Source organism: Marmota marmota, unplaced genomic scaffold (genome assembly GCF_001458135.2).
Source record: "Marmota marmota marmota unplaced genomic scaffold, marMar, whole genome shotgun sequence".
NCBI classification, from domain to species: Eukaryota; Metazoa; Chordata; class Mammalia; order Rodentia; family Sciuridae; genus Marmota; species Marmota marmota.
The window spans coordinates 25,884,842-25,909,010 of NW_026000174.1; the positions used below are offsets into that span (position 1 = coordinate 25,884,842).

Sequence of the window (24,169 nt, forward strand, 5' to 3'; positions counted from 1 at the left end):
TCTCTCTCTCTCTCTCTCTCTCTCTCTCTCTCTCTCTCTCTCTCTCTCTCTCTCCTTTTCAAACAGGCTCCTTCAGGAGGTTCTCTCTTTGGGAGAGATTCAACTTTCCAATTCACATATTCCAAAGCATTTCCCAGGCAGAGTTGGTTCCTTGTGGCCGCGTGTCTTGGATTATTTTCATAAGTGCTTCACTGGGGAGAGAAAAGGGGCTACCTCTCGACTTTCTAGAGGAAAATGATGATCTTATAACCATCAGGAATATGTGAACACAGTAGAACATAAAATAAGTTTTGTAAGGTGCAAAACATCACCAATACTAGAACATAGTTTACCACATCCAAGTTTACCACATCTGACACACCCACTTCCTTACCCTGCCATATGCTCGGACTGTGCTTGTACATTGTCTCATATCTTGTGGTCATGAGTATAAGGGTTTGCCTTGGCTTATGATGAAAGGAAAACACTAGACTAACCCTGATGTCTCTCAAACACATCACTGGTCACTGGAAAGACCAGAAAACATGCAAAACTTTCCCACTTGGAATGCACATCCTTGCATAAACCAGTAGGGTGGTGCTCATCTTCCCTCCATAGTAAGGCCTGCCTTTGTTCCCTGGTTCCAAGCCAGCCTCTGAGAAATTGCCCTAGTTTACTGCTCTTCTGTCCGGTCTTCAGCCCAAGCACTTACGCATCTTTCATGGTCATAATATTCATAATGGCTTCTGTCAGGCACCCCTCTTAGGAAAGTTACTTTGGCTCCCATTTCTTGCATTTTTCCTCAAGGGAACTCCCCATACACATACACCCCCCACCCCCAGGACAAGGACTATATGAGTAGGTGCAAATGACCTCATGTGGTTTTAGAGCCAGGCCAGCCCAGAACTTCAGGGGCAGAGATGTCTGGGTTTTTTTTCCCACATGAAAGTGCACTTCTAATGTGCTACCAGAGGGACTCTTGGGATTCACTTTCAAAACACAAAAATTCTAGAACCCAAGAAGACCAGCTACAGGATGAGCGCTACTAGCTGCAGAGAAGGCCACAGCTGGCCAGGTGTCTTCACAGGGTCAGACTAGGTCCTCTTCTGCCTGGGTTCCCACATCTTTCTCTGAATGTCCTTGGAGTTTAATTTGGGGGGTTTACCTAAATAACCTTGAGAATGACTCTTGATTTAAATTTGCATTTAAAACAGCTATAAGATTTTTTTAAATTTTCCACTAAAGCTTTCATCAGGACAGATATTTTCCTTGTCTTAACTACTGGTCCAGTTACTCCAAACCCTTGGGCTTGCTTGCTTAGTCTCTACCAAATTAACCCTTTGGGTGAAACTTGTGTCGTTATACCTAATCCAAGTCTCTGATGCTTCCTATATGGTTCTTCCTTCTGTCTGTGTTTTAAGTTTCCTAAACCATAATGAAGCCTTTGCAAAGTCAGTCCTCACCTCTCTCCCAGGTGCTCTCCCCTGGTGACCTCCAGAACCAGGTTTGCCTGAGACGCAGTGTGCTTTCACTTCGGAGCTCAGAGGCCAACTTTGCCTAGGGAGGAGCTGAAGTACACGGCTCTGTTCTGTTGGCATTCATTTCTACCATCCTTAGATGCCTATGCTAAAACCAGAGTCACTTCAAGACATGTCCCTGGCCAGAATCTCTGGCATGTCCAGGCTACCTGAGCTCAGCCTTGATGCTGTGGACATCTTGGACCAGATCATTCTTTGTTGTGTGGGGCTGTCCTGGGCATTATCAGAGGTTTACTAGTGATCTGGCCTCTACTTAGTAGCACCAGTTTGCACAGTTGTCACAAGTCAGTGTCCCCTAGACATTGCCAGTGTCCCCTAGGGTACACAGTCATCCCTCATCAAGAACAACTGTCCTGCATCTTACAGGCCACATCTCTATATTGGTAATGGTTTCTCCTTGCATTTCACCTGTAGGATCTTCTCTCCTGGGAGCCTTTATCAGATCTTCAAGAGGCAGGTGGGAATATGTTGATCAAGTGACATTATGTCCATGTTTCCTCCTGCTCTAAAACTTCTCTGATTTGACCTTCAGCCCTTAGTTACCAGAGGCTTTGAAAAAAAAAAAAAATCCCAGCAGTTTTTGTTATTTCTCATAAGTTCTTGGGTCTCCTCATCAAACCTTTAATCCTTCTGGTTTATTTCCTCCAGCTGCTTCTACTTTCTGCCTTATAGTCAGTGCTGTTTGTAGAACTTATTGAAACCTCTCAAACATTTTTTTTTTTTTTTCATCTTTGGGGATGGATTGGAGAAGAATCCATTCCAGAAGGGGACTTGCAGAGTTTTTCTTTCTTGAGCTAAGAGAGAGCACAACATACTACTTCCCTGCATTTTTTGAATGAAGAGGTTGAGGCCAGAGGAGAGATGAGATGACTTGCCTAAAGTCACCCAGCTGCCTCATGACCAAGTAAGGCTGAGGGACTTCTAGGGCGCTTGCCTCTTTAATCCTTGGCCTCTTCCACACGAGGCCATTCTTTGGTGCTCTATGCTTACATTTACATGATCTCTAAGAATATTTGGTCAGGGTTGGTTCAGAAGAGAGGGGAGAGTCAGAATCCCCTGTGCAGAAGCACCATGTTACCCATGCTGCTTCTCCTGGGGTAGTGCTGCGCCTGACCGCGGCTGTCTGAGCAACCAGCACAGGTAGGAAAGCTGATGAGCCTTTTCACCTCCTTTGAGGACAATGCACCTGCCACAGGCTCTCAGTCAAATTTTTATTTCCTAAGCATCCCAGCAGCAAAGTCCTGCCCTCAGATCAGCCAAATAAAAAAACAGTCCCCTATTCTGAACACTTGGTGTTTGAAAGTCCCCAGGTGACTTTTAAACCCAAGTCTTCATTAGATTTCAATACAGTGGTGGCTTTAGCCATTGTTTTTGTACAACCGTCAATTATTTAAATCACACGACAGTCAATTTTACAAACCAGGTACATATCATTTGTATAATTTTGTATATGCTCTGGTACACTACACCTGTCCCAACGAAGAGTAGAGCTGATTATTTGTTGGTGTTCACACCTGTGACATTAGGGGGACATCTGCATTGCTGATTTCTCTATGTTGATGTTTCTGTGGCAAATCCCTGCACGTGTCATTTCTGAAAAGCCTTAAATCTTGGAGACGTTGCGTGTCGGGTCTGTAGTGCAAAAGGCTGCCTCGGAACCGTGAGCCCTTTTGTAAGCTGGAAGCATTTCTCTTACTACTGTTACTTTTTTAGGAAGTTTTCAATTCAGAGCTGCCAAAGCGTTCCAGTAAGCAGTGCCTTAGCAATACCTTAGTCGTACCGCCAGCCTTTTCTCGCGCCTAGACTCCCTGTCCACTTACCAATTGGCCCAGTATTTGAAACAGGACAAGCAAAAATTGTTTTCGTTTTGTTTTTGAAGCCCACCATTTTTCTTCAGTTGGGTAGGAAACTGACGACTTGGCCTGAAATCTGAAACCGGAATCCAAGTCGGTTCTTTGACCACTGCTCTCAAATGTATATACCAAAACAGAAGGTTGCAACTTTGTAGTTTACTATGAAAAGCAAATTGTACTTTTATTGTTGCCTTTTAAATTCATGACCAAATACTTAGCTATTTGTGAATCTTCTGCACTCCAGCATGAAAGTGCCTTTGGTTTGAGATTTCCAGCTTAGAAAAGGGCTGCCATAATAACGATAATTTGTAGAGAGACCAAAAATATTTTGAGATCACCGTAATGCCTTTGGTTTACCGGGATGAGTAACCAACCACAGGCCTCTGTTCACAAGAGCACCACGTGGTCGCCGCCTGCCTGCCAGTGGGGGCCCCACCACCACCCGCCATAGCACACCGCTGCAGGAGCGACCCAGAAACTGTTGTGTTTGTGTGTGCCGATGGCCCAGCGTGCCGTTTCCACCCATCACCCAGCCCTGCGTCCAGATGAAGGAATTTCCGCACAAACAACAGAATCTTGGCCGGTGGACAGATATTACAGCTTTTGCCTTCTCCGTGTGTTCGTGTTCAGTCTCCGTGGAGACTCCTTTCCATTCAAATGACAGTGCACACTTATCTGGTTTACACAATGACACCATTTCGAAAGTTGGAAGCCTCAAACTGAGATGACAGTGCAGAACAAAAATGTGTTAGGGTCATTACAATTGAAGTGTTCTTCTTAGGGCAAAAGTGTTGCCTCTGAGTGTTGTGTATGGATGTGCTATGAGAAACTTCCAAAGAGCACCATTCACAATTTGGCATTTTCAAAGAATGTTCCAGCCCTCAAAGGGGGCAACTCCTTAAAAGTCTGTTTCGGCTTATATCAAAACCTTGTGTAACATGGGAAAACTGATAGAGGTGAGGTTAAAAAAAAAAAAAAAGGAAAAGGAAAAACAAAACACCAGCCAAAAAGAAGCCAGGAAAAAAAAATCAGTTTTTTTCTTTGCTAATATAGACGTAAAAATAACAGACAACTTTGAAAGCCTCTTAATACATATGTTCCATCTGTCTCTACCTGGTGTCTTTAAGAAGAGCCTCTCTGAACTGATGTTTCAGGAGTGGTTTTTATCCTTCAATCCACCCCAAGTTGTGAGTATATATTTATAAAATTTCTGTGTTTTAAAAAAAAACACTAGCAAATGAAAAGGAAATTTATACAAGTTACAGTCAGCTGCTCAAATTCTCTGCTCCTCCCTGTCAGGACTATAGGACAACTTGGAAGGAATTAGTCAAATGTGTGTTTTCCTGCTTCGCTTTTCAGCTGTTACTGTGTTTCCTTTGAGAATAGTTTTCTCCTAAACTCTTGGCTTTTGTCATTCAGATTGAAGGTTTTATGTTTAATGACTACATTGCAGAGGGTAGTTTCACTGAAGTCATGCACCATTAAGTAAGATGAAATATTTGTATTTATTGCCCCACTTCCTAAGCTGTAACTGTTTACTCTGTGAATTTGTATCAAGTCACGCTGCATCCTTTCCAGTTTAGAGACAGCATTTCCACTCCCTCTCTTCATCATCAGATAGGGTAGATTCCGTTAGATTCCACCTCTCTCGGGTTGACTCTGTCTGCCTTCCACAAGGAGATTGATTCTGCTTCCCCTTTCTCTAAGAGAGGTGGACAGAATACAGATGTCAATTAATTGGAAACCAATCCAATTGGGTTTCTTTTTCCTTTTTTTTTTTTTTTTTTTTTTTTTTGGGCATTGTTTTCTGTGATTAGTTTCACTGTGTAAATTAGATATTAACTGCACTTCTTTCAAAAAAAGATGTACATCTCCCTGTTACCTCCTTGAAATATTTACTTCTGTAGGCCTTTTTCAATAGGCTTCATGACTGCAAACAAGGAAAAAAAAAAAGTAAAAACAGTACGTGCCTGAAAAATGACAAAAAAAAATTTTTTTGTAACATTTAAAAAAGAAACCTGAATAGCCTTTACTTCTTTAATATGCTCAAATTTTATGTAAATTGGTTTTTGCCACGTGTGTTTGTTCACATTCTAAACGACTTAATGGATTCTCACAGTCTGTGTCTTCGTGTCTCGTGTGTAGGATGGGCTTGTGATGTAAGCGTTTCATCTGGTCAGTGGTTCCTTTGATATTGTACTGCTGTTGGGACTGGGCTGGGGAACCTGCCTCTGGGTAACTGGGTTCCTCTTGGGTAGATTGGAGAGGTTGGGGGTGGGGGCGGCAAATTCACACACATTTTCTCAACCTATTTGCAGAAATTTTCAAAAGGCATTTGGTTAAGCCTCTGGGCAGTACAGTATTCTTGTATTCGTTAACGTTTGTGTTTAGGTACTGGTACCTTTTTGTTTAAAAAATGTTCTAAGTGTTGGCTTTAAAGTGAATTTATCTTTAGTATGATAGTTATATGAAAATTATAGGGTTGTGTGCAGAGAATTTTTTTATAAAGTGCTTTGTAAAAAAAAAATGTATTCTAGCTTTCGCGGTACGTATGTGTGATAACTTTAATATCCATGACAGTCAAGTGCAATTATTTCATCACTCTAAAAATGCTATTTTTGTGTCAGTTCCTGCAGGTGTTTTCATGTCTTTGCAAAGTGACACATTTTGATGCCTTCTTGATAAAGTGGTAGACATTTTGTAGCTTTCTAGAAACTTTGTATTCATACGGTATCAATGAAAAATAAAGAAAATGAAAGTGTGGGTCACCTTTCTTATCTGCAGAAGTGTGTGTTGTTGAGAATGAAATGTGCGCTGTGTGTTGTGGGGAATTATATGAAAGAGAGAGCAAAGTAACCAGGCTCAGTGGTGTGCACGCTTGTAATACCAGCAACTTGGGAGGTTGAAGCAGGAGGATCACAAGTTCAAGGCCAGCCTCAGCAACTTAGCGAGACCTGGTCTCAAAAATTAAAAAGGACTGGAGATGTAGCTCAGGGGTAAAGTGCCCCTGGGTTTAATTCCCACTATCTCTGTCCCACCCTCAAATAAATAAAACAGAAAAGGAGGTTGAAGCCTTGATCTATTTGATATTATCATATCTAACAAAGTTTCTTAAAAACAGTCACAAGTCAGTCCATCTGTTTGCCTGTCTGTCTCTTTTTAGTGCTTCATTAAAATTGACAAAAACTGTGTTGGGGATATAGCTCAGTGGTAGGGTGCTTACTTAGCACATGTTCAGTACCAACCAAACCCTAGTCCCCCCCACACATATGCACAATTGACAGAAATTTTGCAGAACAACTTGTCTGTAGATGCCAGGCACAAACTGAGAAGCCAGATCCCATGGGCCACAGCAGGGTACAAAGGAAAAAGAACACACTAGCTGAAACATTGGGCATTTCTTGTTAATTCAACTTGCTGGGCACACACCAGGAACTAGCAGTTAAGCATGTGTGGGGAGCTGAGATGAGTGCAGCAAGATCTCGCCTGCGGCTGATTGAAAAATGTTGAGCTGTAAGCCCCTGCCTGGCCTCAGATCACCCCTGGGTTTGTGCCTCACGGGTAAAGTATACACATGCATAACAGCAGCTTCACTTAGTGTTTGCCCGAGCACTGTGCCAGTTGTGTTGGTACAATGCCCATACATCATGTCCTTTAATTCTCATCAGAGACCCAATGGCATTGTTGCCCTGCAAACCATGATTCAGAAATACTGGTTCATCTAAAGTCATAGCTAGTAAAGGGTGGAGCCCTAAATAAGGTCATCCTGACCCTTTAGCCTGGGCTTCTGCCTTTTGGTTAAGCCTAAGGGATAAATGTAGCTTGGGGGAAAAGAATTTTATTGAATCATCATGACCTTGAACTTCTCTGACAGTGAGACCAAGTGTACCTGGGATTCCTTCCATTTGTGAACCAGACCTCAGAGGGTCTTGTTTCTCCCTGTTTCCTTGAAATAACAGCCTGCCTGAAATTCCAAGAAGCACCGGAGGAGTGCACAGGGAAGAAATAATACTCCCTCTCATTTGCAAAAAAAAAAAACAAATGTCTCTGCAGAGGGCTGCTGTTGGTGAGGAATGCTCTTGTCCAGTGGGTTGCTGGGGCTAGGGGGAGGGGAACAGAGCATTTTGTTGAGGGCCTGTTATATACCAGGCACCTCCCAACCCATAGACTCTAGGAGAAAGGAACCCTTTCCAGTTTTCCTATAAGGATATAAGATTTTGTTAAGGTGTTTTTTTGTTGTTTTTTTGTTTTTGTTTTTGTTTTGGTGGTGCTAAGGATTGAACCCAGGGCCTTGTGTATATGCAAGGCAAGCACTCTACAAAATGAGCTATTTCCCCAGCCCCTAATGTTAAGGTCTTAAATATTTCAGTTGCAAGGATCTAGAGACAGAAGAGCCTTGCTGGTGATGCGGCTCTGCTACTTCTTAAGTGGCACCTTTCCACCTCCTCTAAAACAAGGCCCTTTAATACATCAAAGGCATACTTTGTTAGAGCCTCGGGTTCCAATCACCTTGAGTTCAGCAGTGACAGCGAGTGAACCAACATGGCTGAGCAAGGGGACAGAGAGCTTCAGATCAGACCAGGGAACGAGATATGCTGGAAACCCTGACCATTTCTTGCCACGATGCTTCCGGTTGCTAATAAGCATAGCTAGTACTTACTGAAAGACAAATTAGCTATTGTCAAATAATCAGTGTGAGTAACTGATAGAATTCCAATGAGAATACAGTGTTGTGTGAGCTTAAGAAGCTGTAGGGTTAGTAAAACTGCTTTCAGAGACACCCTTGTTCTTTGGAATGCCCCATTTGACAGATAATGTAGGTTGTCACAACTAGAAAATACGTTGCAGACAACCTAACTGCATCTTTTCAGTAAATATTCTCCCATTTGCTTTGGCTTCCAGGAAGCTGAGACTTAGGATTTGTGCTCTGTGCTATTGATAAGGAACCAATCAAAATATAAAGGCAAAGAAAAATTGAAAATAAAGAATGAAAAATAGATGTCAGCAAACAAAACACCAAAAGAAAGCTGATGTAGCAATATTGATCTCAAGTTTAGCTCAAGACAAAAATTCGTGCGAAGTTAATAAGATTTATTTCAAGATGATACACATTTTGATTAGCCAGGAAGAATCAAAGATGTTTAACTTGCATGCACCTAATAACATAGCTTCAAATATCACAAAGCAAAATTGGACAAAATCATGTCCATATTAGGAGGTTTAAAAAAAAACAAGTTACAGATAAAGCAAATCCCACAAAAATGTATAATATACAGGACTTAAAGAGCATAATTAAATGTGTTGTTCTAATATGCAAAATACAAAGTAATAAGCCCCACAATTGGAGACTATACATATTTTCAAACATGCATGAGATTTTTATGAAAAAAATTGGTTATGTCCAAAACCAGAGGTCAGGAAATCCTGGGCCAAATCTGGCTGTCTGTTTTTGTAAATTAAGTTTTATTGGAATATAGCCATTACTATTTGTTCCTGTCTGTGGGTGCTTTCACACTACAATAACAAAGTTGATTAGTTGTAAGAGAACCTAGAAAACGTAAAACAGTTGTTTCTGACCTTTGACCAAATAAATAATAACACTTGCCAATCCCCATCTTAAACCAAAAAGTGAGGTCCTATATCCAGTAGTCCCAGAAAGATGGTCATGTTTCCCTTCTCTAGGTGGTAAATGTCTTCCATCTGGTAAATGGCTATAGATGTCTTTAGGACGGTGCCCCCCTTCCTCGAGTCCTCAGGCCTTCCTTTTGGTCAACAGAGTGTGGCTCTGGGGACAGGTCTGGAGGAATGTTGATTTTTTTCATTACAGCAGTTGACATCTGCTCACCCAATCTTGATATTTGATTATTAACACAGTCAAGCCCCAGACACCTCTCCTGCTGCCTTCCTGACCATTTCCACACACCTGTAGGGCTGACCTCTTTGCTGCCCGTTGTAATTACTGCTTTACCTCCAACAGGAAGTTTTCCACCTGACCTCTATTGTTCCAGAATGGAGTTGTCTCCATTTACACAAGGGAAACCAATTCCATATCAGTATTTCCTACTGTCCACCCTGGCCTGCAAGCTACCACTGAATCAGCCATGCTGGTGCTCACTCACTCACTACTCCATTCTGCGGCTCAGCGAAGGGAACATCACCTTGGACTTCCTTAAAAGGCCTGAGACAAAATTAAGAGAAAGACAAAAATGCCAAAAATCAAAATGAGACATCTCTGTCAGTAATTAATGAAATGAGCAAATACCAAGAAACATGTAGAAAATTTGAAGTAGTGTATACATTGGCATGTGTGTGCTGTGTATGTACACCATATCCCCAAATTATCAAATTCATGTTTTTTTCCATCACATGTGGACCAATATGAAAACCACATACTTCCAAATTAAGCAAGTCTAAATGTATTTCAAAGGAGTGCCAATAATACAATATCTCTGGCCACTATTCAACTAAGGTAGAAAGCACTACAAAAAGGATCTTTATAAAAATTCCATATAATTCGGGATTAATAAATATGTTGAATCCATACGAAAAAGAAGTCTTGGCAATTAAAACTCCTTCAACTTTGTTAAGGAAATGCTGTGTGGGGATATGTGGAATGTAGCTAAAGCATTAGTTAAGGAGGCATATTGAGAGGGCAGATAGACTGACATGCTTAGATAAATGAATAGGAGAAAAGAAGAGATAAAAAAATGGGCTGGGCTTTTAATTAGCAAAATCAATAAACACCAAAAAGAAGGGAAGAACTAATAATGATAAGAGTAAACGAATAAGGCAGGAAACAAACGTAATAGAGATCAACAAAGCCGAAAGTTGGCTCCTTAAAAATTCTATAAAACACTGATAAAGACTGAAAGAGCCAAAATAAAAAATAATTGGAATGAAAATGGAGGCATCACTACAGATCTCAAAGATATTCATAAAGGCATAATAGATGATAGAAGTGTACTATTATAAGCTGTATGCTAATAAATTTGTAACTACAGATAAAAAGAGTGAGTTCTTTGAAAACTATAACTTCAGAAAGTTTTTTCACACAGATGTTTAGAAACAGAAGAGTGGTCTTAAACTCACTAAAGAAAATGAAACAGTAGTTTGACACAGAAAAACCTAGGCCCAGATGGTTTACTAGCACTATGAAACTTTAAAGGAACAAAATCCTGCAATCTGACATACAGTATCCTGATGCATAAAACAAAGGAGACAGCTCTGGTCTTTGCTTCCTTAGATCTTCTAGAATGCAGCATCTGAAGCTAGGATTAAGCTGCAAATACTTTTTCTGGGACATGCAAGTCCTGGATGGTGTGGATGAAAAGTAAATGGAAGTAAATTAAGGGGAATCCATTGTGTTGTGATGCATTAAAAATCTAACCACCGCTGTATGACAAGTCAAAAGAGGCATTTGGTAGAGTACACTTTATCCAAAATGTTTGGAACTACTGGACAGGATGACACACAGCTCTAATCCCAGCAACTAGGAAGGTTGAGACAGGAGGATTGCAAGTTCAAGATGAACTCAGTAACTTAGCAAGCCCTGTCTCAAAAGTAAATACATAAATAAATAAATAAAGGACTGGGGATGTAGTTCAGTGGCAAAGTGCCCCTGGGTTTAATCCTCAGTACCAAAACAAAAAAACAAACAAAATATATTTGGGACCAAGGTATTTCAGATTTTTTTTTTCAGATTTTGGATTGTTTGCATGTTCATAATGAATTATGTTTGGAGATGGAACCTAAATGTCAACATGAAACTCATTTATGTTTCATATACTCCTTATACATGGAGTCTGAAGGTAATTTTATATATTTTTAGTGCACCTGAATTTTGACCGTGACCCATTACATGAGGTTAGGTGTGGAATTTTCTACTTGTAGCTTCATGTCAGCACACAAGTTTCATAATTTGGAGCGTTTGGGGTTGTGGAGTTTGAATTGGGATTGCTCAGCTTGTACTAGGTCACTCAGCCTGAGTGTTTCTTGGCACATGGGCCTTTCTGTTAAGATTCCAAAGAGGGAGAATATCTTGGAGTGATCAATGGGAGAAAAAAAAAAAGAAGAAGAAGACAGTTTACCTGTCAGGTAAGTTTGCACTCCGGGTTCTTATTGAACAACCTTCACCCAGTGGGGACATTACAAGACCATCTGTGTCATAGCGTCCACCCCTTAGTAGATCCATGTCCTGTGATGTGGTGCTTCATAAAATTCTGAACACGCATGGGATCATAGATGTGTGGGATGTCAAGCAAGGGAGGAAATGGAGGAAGCAATCAAGGGAATCTGAGGGTGTGTGAAAACTTCACGGAGAAAAGTCTAAAAGTATTATGGAAACACTTCAGAGAAGGGAAGTTAATAGAGACACAGATGCTCCTGAACTGAAAGAATCTAAGAGTGTAACGCTGTCAGTCCAACCAATTCAGTCTGGAAAGGAATGCAATCCAAGTAAAACTTTAATACTTTCCCTTCATGTCCCCTAACTTGATGGGAATGCAAGGAACCAAAAAAATAACCAAGAAACTCTTGAAGAATAAGAACAAGTTAATTTATCAATTCATTTTCTCTGCTCTCAGCCCACCCTTCTTTGCCTGCTTTGTTCTGTTGAAGCTGTACCCTGGCAGCATTTCTTCCTTGGCAGCTGGTGCCGTGTTAAGCTTTGTCACTAGAAAGCACCAGGGTTACACTGTCAGGCAATAGTGACGGAGGGAATTTCTTACCTGGGCTTCAGTCCTTCATTATTATTCAGGACAACATTGCCCATGAGCCCTGCTGGAATGTTTCTGCTGTGGCCTGGGTCACCATTTCCCCCAGGTGGTCACTTCTGTGCAGCTCCACCAGACCACTTCCACAGCACCTTGGACTGCATTTCGGCACCTGTCTCCCCACCAGGTGGGCAATTTCTGCAGATGACTTCCATTCCACCCACGCCCCAAGGCCATGGGGGACCATTTCTCCACATAAGCTCTGACCCGTGCTCTATCGTCAAGCTGCGTGTTCTTCTTGTCTCTGAAAAGCTACAAATCTTAGCCTTTGATGGAGAAGGAGTGGAATTCTCCTAAGTCTTTAGGTTCTTCATTGCTCACTGTTCCTTACTGTAGAGGCAGGAGCTGCCTTCTTTTTAATCTGCTACTCCTGCACACCTTGAGGTCCTCTTTTACCCATTTAGCAGTTGACCACTTTGTACGAGGTAGCAGATCTTCATACTGGATTTCTTCTGTGGTCTCTGTGTCCTAATTATATCTTGTTTGCTATAGGGCCCCAGCCCTGCCAACATATCAATATTTATAATATCCCTACTAAATAAGACTGCTTAGTAGTAGTGCAGGATTAGATAAATTAGCCAACAGAACAGGGAGATGATATAAATTAATTCAAGGTAAGTTGAAAATTTGCGTGAGAAAGGCAAAAATTATGAAGTAAACAGATTTTTTTTTTTGTACCAGATATTGAACCCAGGGGCACTGAGAACCCGGGACACTAAGCCTCATCCCCAGCCCTTTTTATTTTTAATTTTGAGACAGGGTTCTTCCTAAGTTGCTTAGGCCCTCACTAAATTGCTGAGGCTGGTTTTGAACTTGTGATCCTCCTTCCCCTGTTTCCTGAGTCACTGGGATTACAGGCATGCACCACAACACCTGGCATATTTTCAAGACTTTTGATTAGGCAAGTAGTTCTTAAAAGAAACAAAGAGAAGCTGCACACAGTGAAATGCCTGTAATCCCAACAGCTTGGGAGGCTGAGGCATGAGAATCTCAAGTTCAAAGCCTGCCTCAGCAAAAGCAAGGTGCTAAGCAACTCAGTGAGACCCTGTCTCTAAATAAAATACAAAATAGGGCTAGGGATGTGGCTCAGTGGTCGAGTGTCCCGGAGTTCAATCCCCAGTACCAAAAGGAAAAAAAAAAAAAGGACAAAGAAAAACCAAAAGGGAAAACTTGATAAGTTAAAATAATTATAAATAAAATATTCTGTTAAAGATAGTATAAAGAGAATAAGAAAACAGCTACAAATGAAAGAATATTTGTAAAACATATGACAACAAAGAGTCATATTAACAATATGCAAATATCATCATAAATCAATACATAAAAGAACCCAATTGAAAATGGAATGGGGCTGTGTGTGCTTAGTGATAGTGATAACACTTAGAGATAACACTTGCCTAGCCCATGTGAGGCTTGGGCTTGGACCCCAGTGCTGCAAAACAAAAACAACAATGGAAAAAGTCTTGAAGAGTAACTTCCCCCACAAAAGAAATCCTCATGGACAGTATACTGTGAAAATATCCTCAACTCCATTACATCAGAAAAATGCAAGGGAAAACTTCAACAGCATTTATTTGTCCAGCAGATTTAAAATTGTAGAGTCTGACAGCATCAGTTATGGGTAAGGCTGTGGGCCAGCGAGGCTTTCATATGTGCTGGTGGACATGTAAATTGGTACAACCACTTTAGAAAACAATTTTGCATTACTTAAGAAAGGTAAGTACATTAATAATCTACAACCCATCAAAAATTATACGTATGTTTAGAAGAAATGCAGTAGTGCTCAGGGAACTTGTTCAAGAGTGTTAGAACCCCCATTGGAAAAGAGAAAACTTAGAAACATTGCAAATTTCCATCATGAGTAGAATTAAAAATGAATAAATTATAACTTATTGACATGATGAACCATGAAATGAGTAGAAAGAATACAACAATATGAGTCCAATATCTTGCAACCATGAGGAAAAGCCTCTTGGCTGTGATTTTTTTGTTTACTTTTTAATGCAGTCTTATTGAAGTATAATTTATAATACAGCAAAAATCACTTGAAGTACATAATTTTATGAATTGGGGCAATTGTACACAGACGTTTAATCATTACCACAGTGAAGATGTAAAACATGTCTGTTGCCCCACAAAAGCCTGCCATGCTCCCTTGCAATCAGTCCCCTCCCCAGGCTGCCAGATACAAACACACACACACACACACACACACACACACTTCATTTTCAATTGTTCTAGCACCACTTGCTGAAAAAAAGTATCCTTTCTCCATTAAATTGGTATCTTTGTTGAAAACCGACTGATCATGTAAGTGTAGATGTGTTTTTTAAACTTTCTCTTCTGTCCCATTGATGGATGTCTTTCTTTATGCCAATAACACACCATTGTGATTAATGGTTGGTTTGTTTTCTCTACTGGGGATTATTGAACCCAGGGCCTTATGCATACAAGGCAAGCACTCTACAACTGAGCTGTATCTCCAGCCCAAGACTTTTTTTTTTTTTTTTTAAAGTTGTGGTAAAATACACATGTAAAAAAATTTCTCATCTTAACTGTTTTTGGTATACAATTCAGTCACTAGTACATTCACATAACTGTGAAGCCTTGGCTGCCATCCATCTTCAGAAGGCCTTGTACGTTATGAATGCAAACTGAACCTGTGGAACAATAATTTCCTATCCCTCCTCCATAGCATTCAGCCACCACCAATTTGCTTTCTGTCCCTATGATTCTGTTCTGGGTCCTTCACAGAAATGGCATCATGCATTTCATGACTGGATTATTTTACTTAGCATAATGTCATTAGGTTCATTCATGTTGTGTCAGGATTTCCTTTCTTTTTTAACACTAGATAACATTCCATTGTGTTTATGTGATACATTGTGTTTACCCAGTCATCTGCTGATGGACACTTGGGCTGGTTCTGTCTGTTTCCTTTGACAGACTCACACATGCATGGAATATAATTTTCTCCACTTCAGTCCCCAGTTTCTCTCCCCTCCTCCCTCCTCTACTCTACTGGTTTTCCTTCTATTTATTTCTGTTTTTTTTTTTTTAAATTGGTGCTTTATACCATATGCATAAAGGTGGAATTAACTGTGGTGTATTCCCATAGCATAATTTTGTCAATTTCATTCCAAGAATACTCCCTGTTCCCATCCCTCCCCCTTGCCCCTCAATCCCTTTCCTCTCCTCCACTGATCTTCCCTCTATTTGTGTGAAATCCACACCTGCCCCCACTTTTCTCTAGCTTCCGCATATGAGAGAGAACATTTGACCCTTGACTTTTCCTGGCTTATTTCACTTAGCATAATTTCCCCAGTTGCATCCATTTACCACCAAACATCATAATTTTATTCTTTTTTTATGGCTGAATAAAACTCCATTGTGTGAATGTACACATTTTCTCTATCCATTCATCAGTTCACAAACACCTGGGCTGGTTCCACACTTGGCTGTTGTGAGTTGTGCTGCTATAAACACTGATGTACCTGTATCCTATATTGCTATAGTGTGTTGATTTTAGTTCTTTAGGATAAATACCTAAAGAACTAAAGAGAGTGGGATAGCTGGGTCACATGTGGTTTTTTTTTTTTTTTAATATATATTTTTTATTTTGAGACAAGTTCTCACTAAGTTGCTCATGGGCCTCACCAAGTTGCTGAGGCTGGCTTTGAACTTATGATCCTGCTTCCTCAGTCTCCTGAGCAGCGGGGATTACAGGCATGCACCCCGAAGCCTAGCCTCATATGGTGGTTCTATTCCTAGTCTTTTGAGGAATCTTTATACAGTTTTCTAAAGTGGTTATACTAATTTGCATTCCCACAAAGAATGTGTGAGTGTACCTTTTCCTCCACATCCTTGCCAGCATTTATTATAATTTGTATTCTTGATGACTGCCATTCTAATTAGAGTAAGAGGAAATCTCAATGAGTTCTGATTTGCATTTTCCTAATTATTAAGGATGTTGAACATTTTTTCATATATTTGTTGGCCATTTGTATTTCCTCATTTGAAAAATATCTGTTTAGTTCTTTTGCCCATTTATGGATTAGGTTATTTGTTTTTGGTTTGGGGTTTTGTTTTTGTGTGGGTGTGTTAATTTTTTGAGTTCTTTATGTATTCTAAATATTAATCCCCTATCAGAGGAGGAGCTGGCAAAGACCCTTACCCATTCTGTAGGCTCTCTCTTCATGTTCTTAATTGTTTTCTTTGCTGGGCAGAAGCTATTTAATTTGATGTCATGTCCCACTTATGTCAAGAAATAAAAATTATTTTCAAGGATACTATAAATGGGGTTTTAAAAAATTCCATTCTGAATGGCTCACTGTGAGAATGTAGAAATCCAAGTGACTTTTGTAGATTGACCTTGTATGCTAGGCAAGCTCTCTACCACTGAGCTACACCCTACTAACTTTTCTTTACAGCATTTTATGACCTTGTTATCTGCAAATTTGACAGTTTACTTCTTTCTTTCCAGCCTGCATGCCTTTTATATCTTTTTTCTGATTGAGCCAGACAGAACCTTAGTACAAAATTCAACAGAAGTTATGAAAGTGGGTATCGGCATCTTGCTTCTAATCTTAGGAGGAAAGAATCCACTCCTTGAATGGGATCTAAGCAGTAGGATTTATATCACAAGAACAGTTGTGATAGCCACTTTAAAATCCTGAGTTGATAATTTTAACATGTGGCTCAACTTGGAGTTGGTCTTGTTGATTGTCCTTTTGTTTGACAATGGCTCCCAGTTTTCTAATTCTTCATATATTAGGTAACTTTGGATTGTATGTATTAAAAATGGCAAGTTGTGGAGGCTCTGCATTTTGATATTTTCCCCTAACAAGTGTTCTTTTTATTTCAGCAGGTGCTGCCCTTGATTGAACTGTGATCACACACTTTCTCAGGTGGCAGCCTTAATCTTTCTGAGATTCTTTAGTCTTTAGAGGAGATGCTTTGAATTTGCTCTGTACATGCAGAGTTCAGGGGTCAGCCAGAGACAAGAGTAGGTAGAATTTGAGGATCACTTTTCTGGCTCTTTTCCTTCCAGAGCTTGCTCTTCACCTTTTGGCAGCTATCATTGCTCTGAACTCAATCTTCCACTTTTTCATGGGCCAAAAAGATGACCAAAAATGGTTTTCACAGCACCAACTGTGGCAGTCCCCAGGTTAAAACAGCAAAATTTTGCAGATTCCATCCTTCATGCATGGACTCCCCCAGCACCTGGCCGCTCTGCTCACACCCCAGTGCTTTTAGGAAATTGCATTTTAAGATTATATCAATTCAGTAAAAAATGTATCTAGTTCTTACTGTAAGTGGAAGTTTAATTATAGTTTATTAAAGGCAAATATTAAGGGGCTGGGGATATAGCTCAGTAGGTAGAGTGCTTGTCTCACAAACATAAGGCCCTGGGTTCAATCCCCAGAACACATACACAAAAAGGCAAATATTAAGATGCTTTATTTTATGCAGTATTTAGATGCTTTGTCCTTACTTTTCTGCACGCTTGAGCTTGCAGGGGCTTCCCACTTCTGCTGTGAAATCGACATGACATCTAGTGGCTTGGTAGAGAAAGTTGAACTGGTTTTCATCAGTACATTTGTATTGGAGGCTTCCTAGGTGTGAGGTGGGGTTGGGGTCAGTGATTACATTATGCTTTTATACACTAGTCTCCCTTTATTTAAAGGGAACATGTTCACGTGGTGCCTGAAATTGTGGGAAGTCCCAATCATTATGTATACTGTCTTTTTTTTTTTCATTATGTCCTGAAGCATTGCCACATAGTGCCAGAGTTCATTTGTCCTTCCATATTTTATGCCCCTTGCATTACTACTCTTATGCTTTGGGACTGTTAATAAGTAAAATCAGGCTTGCACACAATCACTGCGGTATAACCATAGTCAATTTGATAACCCACATGGTTCCTAAGTGATAAAGGGCAAGTAGTGTAGGCAGTGTGGATACATTGGATAAAACATTCCAGAGGGACCGAGTGGGACAGTGTGAAATTTCATCACACTGTTCAGAACTGTGTGCAATTTAAGAGTTATAAATTGTTTATTTCTGAAATTTTCCATTTACTATTTCCCAACCCTGGTTGACCACATGTAATAAACCTCAGGTAAGCAAAATCACTTATGGGGGTCGGGGGACTACTTTGGTTGGTTTTAAAGAAATATATATATTTGGAAAATAACAACAACTAACATACATAAAGACCCTTGAGTTCAATCTGTACATTGGTAGGAAAGAAAGAGGGAGGGAGGGAAAGAGATTGGAAAAGAAAATTTTAAAAAAGAAGAAGAAGAAGGAAAAAAGAAAGAAAAGCGAGGAAAGAAAAAGGAGGAAAGGCATGAAGTGAATTTTTGCAGAGTGGATAAGAAATAAGGGGAAGAGGACTGGGATGTAGCTGAGTGAAGGAGTGTTCGCCTAGCATGCTCAAGGCCTGCGTTCAAATCCTTAGTACTGGGAGTCATGGGGGCAGGAGGAAGAGGAGATGGGGATGATGTGGGCAAAGGGTATTCCAGGAAGAAGCAGCAAGACTAAGGGCCCAGAAGCAGGTAGAACCAGGAAGTATGGCTTATAGAGCAGTCTGAGCCTGTGATAGGCTGTTCACATGATAAAGTGGAATTTATACTTTATGAATGGACAATGGCAGCCATTTGGGTTTGTAGCCACCGAGGCGGGTGCTCTGGTCCTGGATGGTCTGTGACATGCCCTTCTTTACCTTTGCCTTCCTCTGTCCTGCAGGGGAACTGGCTTTCTTCTCCAGGCTCCTATGCCAGATGCCTATGAGTGTGGCCAATGGAAGATTCTAGAAAGAGACTGAGAGTGGGAGAAAAGAAGGAGCCAGGGCACTGTCCCCTCTCTCTCCATTTCAGGTGTCAACAGCAGTGGCTGCATTTCCTTCATGGCCCCAGCTCCTGTTGGAAGGACCCTCAGTGGTTCCAGCTCTTCCTAGTGACCTGGAGATCTGGGGACGCCATCTTGTCCTTTTGCTCCTTCATCCTGAAGGGGGAGTGAGACCTATCCCTCGGTCCTCATAATCGCCACCCATGGAACCAGTTCCTGGCATCTGACTCCCTTGGTTGCAACTACTTGAAGTGGTTTCTATTTTCCTAGTTAACCTATGGCTAACGCTAGGACCGGGGGCAGGTCACTCCCTGCCCACTGCTGGGGTTTCCACAGAGAGAATTTTTCTCTAAACCTCCTTGTTCTGCTCCTTTCTTCTCCCATGGATGTGCACAGAATTGCCTGCTGAGTGGGTGACAGCAACGGTCCCATGTTCTCTTCTGGGTGGAGTTCTTGTGGGATTTGGATTTGGGCTCTGCGGTCATTGACAAGGTCTGTCCTCCAATATAGCCTAGGCTGTAATACAGGGGGTGTTGGACGCTCCATCTAACTCCTGATACTGTACTGGTTCCAAAGGATCACAGGCAATAATTTTTTTTTTTTTTTGCTCCCTTCAACTCCAACAGGAAGTGTAAAATAGATTGGATTTGTGATCCAAATGCAGAAAGGTCAAGAGAAGCAGATTCCCCACACTGGGAGGGTCTTACTTCCATCTCCTCTCCCCAAACATATCCTGCTAAATTGCAGTTCCTTCAGGAGATTATGGAGACTGTCACAGACCTAAAAGTTTAATGTCAGGAGCAGGCAAAAGTGAAGAAAAGCCAACCTTAGGGCATGAAATACATGGGGTACAAAGGACCCCATCCTCAAAGATGGGGTTGTTCCATGTCTTGAATTTCTTAATACTTTTTAAACAAGGTGACCCACATTTTCACTGTTCATCTTGGATTATGCAGCCATTCTGGGTACTGTCCTTTCCTTGGGCACCCTTTTTGGAAGGCTTGGGCAAGTTCTGCATGGTTGGATGAGTGCTGGGTGCCCAGGGAGTCCAGGCAACAGTGCCTCCAAAATCTCCCAGGTAGTTCTCTGCATGGACAGCAGAGGGCAGCAAACCGCCATGCCAGCACCTCTCACCCATGAGCTTGGAGCCCTCTTTTCTCAAGGTTTATGTAGGGGTAAAGGCAGGAGCCAGGGATGGAGGCTGGTGTTAATTATCTACTTTTTTCCCTTTTGTGGAGGCATACTAAGGATTGAACCCAGGGGTGCTTTACTACTGAGCTACATTGCAAGCCCTTTTTACTTTTTTATTTTGAGACAGGGTGTTGCTCAACTGCCCAGGCTGGCCTTAAATTGGCGATCCTCCTGCCTCAGCAGCTGAGTTGCTAAGATTACAGGCATGCTCACGGTGCAGGACTGTGTTTTTAATCAGTGAAAACCAGAAACCCTCAGTTGAGGTGGTGCATGGCACTTGCTCCCCCCATGAAGCCTGCCCATCCATTCGGAACCATTGACATATAAGCCAGTGGCATATAGTGCCACATGTCCCTCCCACTGCCAGCTTTAGTGCAGATCCTTCCAGGGCATCTGGCAAGAGATCTGCTGCAGATTGCCTCTAATCCTTAGAGCTTCCCAGAGAGGTCTGTATTTTCCTCTGCGTTTTCCTGATGGGAAATCAAACTAAAAAAATGTAACTTGATGCCATTTATCCAAGGTTACACAGCTGCGCCAGGTGAAAATGTGGATTTGAAACCCCCCCCCGCCCGCCTTGTTTCTCAAAGGGATGTTCTTTCCACAAATCCAGTTTGCCTCTCTGAGAGGAAGGAAGGAAGATACATTCTCACCTTTGCTCTGTCAGTAGACTTCTTGTTTGAAACAACCACTGTGCCCCAGCTCTTTCCAAGGCGCAGTAGACACACGCAAGCAAGATGACTGGCATCTACCGAGTGCTGTGATCTGGCATGGCATCTCATCACTCAAAGGAAGGGAGATCTTAACCTCTCTGCTGTTGTTAAAACCATCCTGCAGCCTGCTCTGCTCTCTCTGGCAGTCCTGCTGCTCTAAGGAGAAGCTCAGCAAGGATTTGTGCCTAATGAAAGCTGTCTTTGCTGAACACTCTCCCATGTTGCCAGGCAGCTCATCCCGGTTCTACAGAAGTGGATTCCATTTAGAAGCTCCTTGGGGGACTTCACGGACTCCTAAGAAAGCCCCCAAACATACTAGGGTCAAAGTAAGACAGAAGTCACATTTTTCATATTCGGTGGAAATGTTGTAGTCTGAAGATTGCAAACAAAGGTGTACCAAGGGTCAGCAAAACTCATCAAGGAGAGAAGCAGATGGGATGTAAGAAACCTTCATGCTTCCCCGATGGGCTTTCACCATTAAACAACACAGCCCTTGGGGCTGGGGATGTGGCTCAAGCGGTAGCGCGCTCGTCTGGCATGCGTGCGGCCCGGGTTCGATCCTCAGCACCACATACAAACAAAGATGTTGTGTCCGCCAATAACTAAAAAATAAATATTAAAAAAAAAAAAGATCTTTAAAAAAAAAAAAAGAAAAAAGAAAAAAAAAACACAGCCAACACAGCCCTGTGCTCGCTTGCCCATCTGAAGGCAAGATTCATTTAGCCTGTGTCTATTTCACTTTGCCTTAGCAGCTAGGGGATGCAAGATGGAGAGACCTAAGGTGGGGTGGGTACCGGGAGGAGGGCTGTGCAGGCTAACACGGAGGGCTTTAGAATCACCCCACCTGGGCTCAAACCCTGACTCGCCACTAGGAGGCTACTGACTCCAGTTCCCTGAGCCTCAGTTTCCTTACCTATAAAATAGTGATGACAACATGGAGCAGAGAGTTGTGAACATGAATAGGACAAAGAATGCCAAGTGTTGAGGGGACGCACATAGGGACACTCCTGGCCTGCTCCCCTCCTTGGGGGTCAGTCTGGGGTTGAAAAGCAAGCATTCTGGCAGAGCCTGCATCTATGCTCCATTCTCCTGTGTGGTGACTTATGTAACCCCTCTCCTATATTTTCAGAAGAAAATCATAAATTATAAATCGATAAACAACCCCAAAGTGATCAAAATGCCCTTACTTCCTCTCTTTAGCCCTCTGGACTGAGGAAAGAGCAGATCTTACCAAGGGTCCCTGGCACAGAAGCCCCCACTCCTTTCAGGGTTAGCCTTGCCTGGACTTTGTAGGGTCTCCTGGAGATAAGTCTGAACCCAATAAATGTAAACTCTGCACCTTCCCATGGTGAGGGATTCCCCAAGGATGGGTCTCCCGCAGAAGCTTCCCAAGAATTAAGCGGACCCTCCCCTGCTAAGCTAAGCAGCAACCAAGAGGACTTTTAGCAAAGAATTACAGTTGCAGCTCCAATCAATTGACTCTCTGCAGGGTGGGACCCAAGTTTGGCTGTGAAAGGGTCTGAGTTAGCAAGATCAAGGGCAAGGCAGGGACTCCTCCAAGGGATAGGTACCTTCCTCCTTCAATACCCCCACCCTCCTGTTCCAACCTCCCAATATCATCTTCTGCACCTAACAAAGGAAAGAATGTCAAGGAGGTCATACTTCCATAGGTCTCAAATGCTGAATCAAAACCAAAGGATTAGCATCATACTGGGAAGGTCACATTTTGGGGACCCTAGGATGTCCCAAACTGCCCTGAAATGCAGAAGACAGGTCACTCCCAAGTTGAGTTTTCTGTGGCCAAGATACTCAACAGTCTCTGGAACGTCTTGGGATACTGAATACCCTGCACATATTTTAAAACTTGGAGCCAGGCTTCAGCATTGCTTCACAACTGATTTTACGATTGAACTAGAAGGGTCTAGCTTTGAGGTTGCCGAGGTGTGTTTGTGAAGGGAGTGGCAAGAGGAGCTACCAAAGCAAGTTATCACCTGGCAACTCTGGAGGTGGCCTCCAGTCCTTTGTGAATGAGGCTGGGTTTGAAAATCGGTAGATAAATGCACATTTGATTAAGATTTTTGTCACAAAAATGTAAATCAGTGTCAACTAGATCCGAGATCAAAACTCTGAAAGGGGCTTTATGCAGGGGAGGAAAAAAAAAACAAGTGTAGGTAGGTTCAGAGGGAGCGAAGGCATGGCTTTCTAGATTTGGAGGGGAGATAGGTGAGGTGCTGGGTGGGTCTAGAATGCTTCCCTCCCAGCTATAGTCTCTGTGGGTGGGTGGCCTGGTGCAGGCTGGGGGGATGGGGACCTAGGAGTCAAGCCCAGGATAGAAAAAGGAACCTGAATGGGGACTGAATTTCCCCTGAGGAGAGACAGCCTGTGCTGGGAACCAGACAAGGACAACTTGAGAATTTCACCCTTGACTCTTCTCTTCCTGCTCTTTCTTCTTCAGGCTTTTCCTCCGTAGCTCCGGTTCCCCTCCTTGACATTCCCCAGGGGTTCAAGTGGCATTCCACACCTCCCTTTTCCTCCCCAGCTCTCTGCCCTTGGATCAGGAGCTATCCTCAAGTGGAAACTTGAAGCCCTTTTCTCCTGCCTCTTGCCTGGGTCATTGCACACCCTCCCACCTTTAATTTAATCTATCTTTCTTCCTTTAATAAATATTTTCTGGATTCCTATACCCTGAGTACTCTTTTAAACTTGGGACCTGTCCACAGAAGAGCCAAACCTGAGAATCTGGTCATTGGCGGGCACAAGCAAAATCCCTTTTCAGCCCATTTAATGAGGAGTTCTGACACCCTTAAGATCCTTGTTGCCATATTACTGACCCTATTTTAGGACTCCCAAGTGGCACTTCTTACATACCTCCTGGAGGCCTGTGTGTTTTCTTAAACCACAGCAGAGCTCTGACATTTGTTGAACACTTCACTATATGAATGCTCACTCCATGCAGCCTCCCTGGAGGCTGTACAAGAGTCCTTGTTTCTCCTGGTGCAGGACTTCGGGAGATATTTATTTAAAAAAAAAAAATTTCCCCCTATATATTTATATTGCGGTGCAGCCAATTTGGAAAGCAGTATGGAGATTTCTTGGAAAGCTGGGAATGGAACCACCATTTGACCCAGCTATTCCCCTTCTCGGTCTATTCCCTAAAGACCTAAAAAGAGCATGCTACAGGGACACTGCTACATCGATGTTCATAGCAGCACAATTCACAATAGCAAGACTGTGGAACCAACCTAGATGCCCTTCAATAGACGAATGGATAAAAA

At 42.0% G+C, this 24,169-nt stretch overlaps 1 protein-coding gene across 12 annotated transcripts in view; it reads left to right on the plus strand.

The window, feature by feature from the left end:
• The window catches only part of Tead1 (TEA domain transcription factor 1), a 257,978-nt gene extending 251,845 nt beyond the window's left edge, over window positions 1-6,133 (plus strand). For all 12 annotated transcript variants that reach the window (XM_048788366.1, XM_015477640.2, XM_048788370.1 and 9 more), the window contains one exon: window positions 1-6,133. This exon is cut by the window's left edge and continues 1,583 nt beyond it. The gene's annotated coding sequence lies outside the window, so the exon portion shown is untranslated.
• The last annotated feature ends 18,036 nt before the right edge of the window (window positions 6,134-24,169 follow it).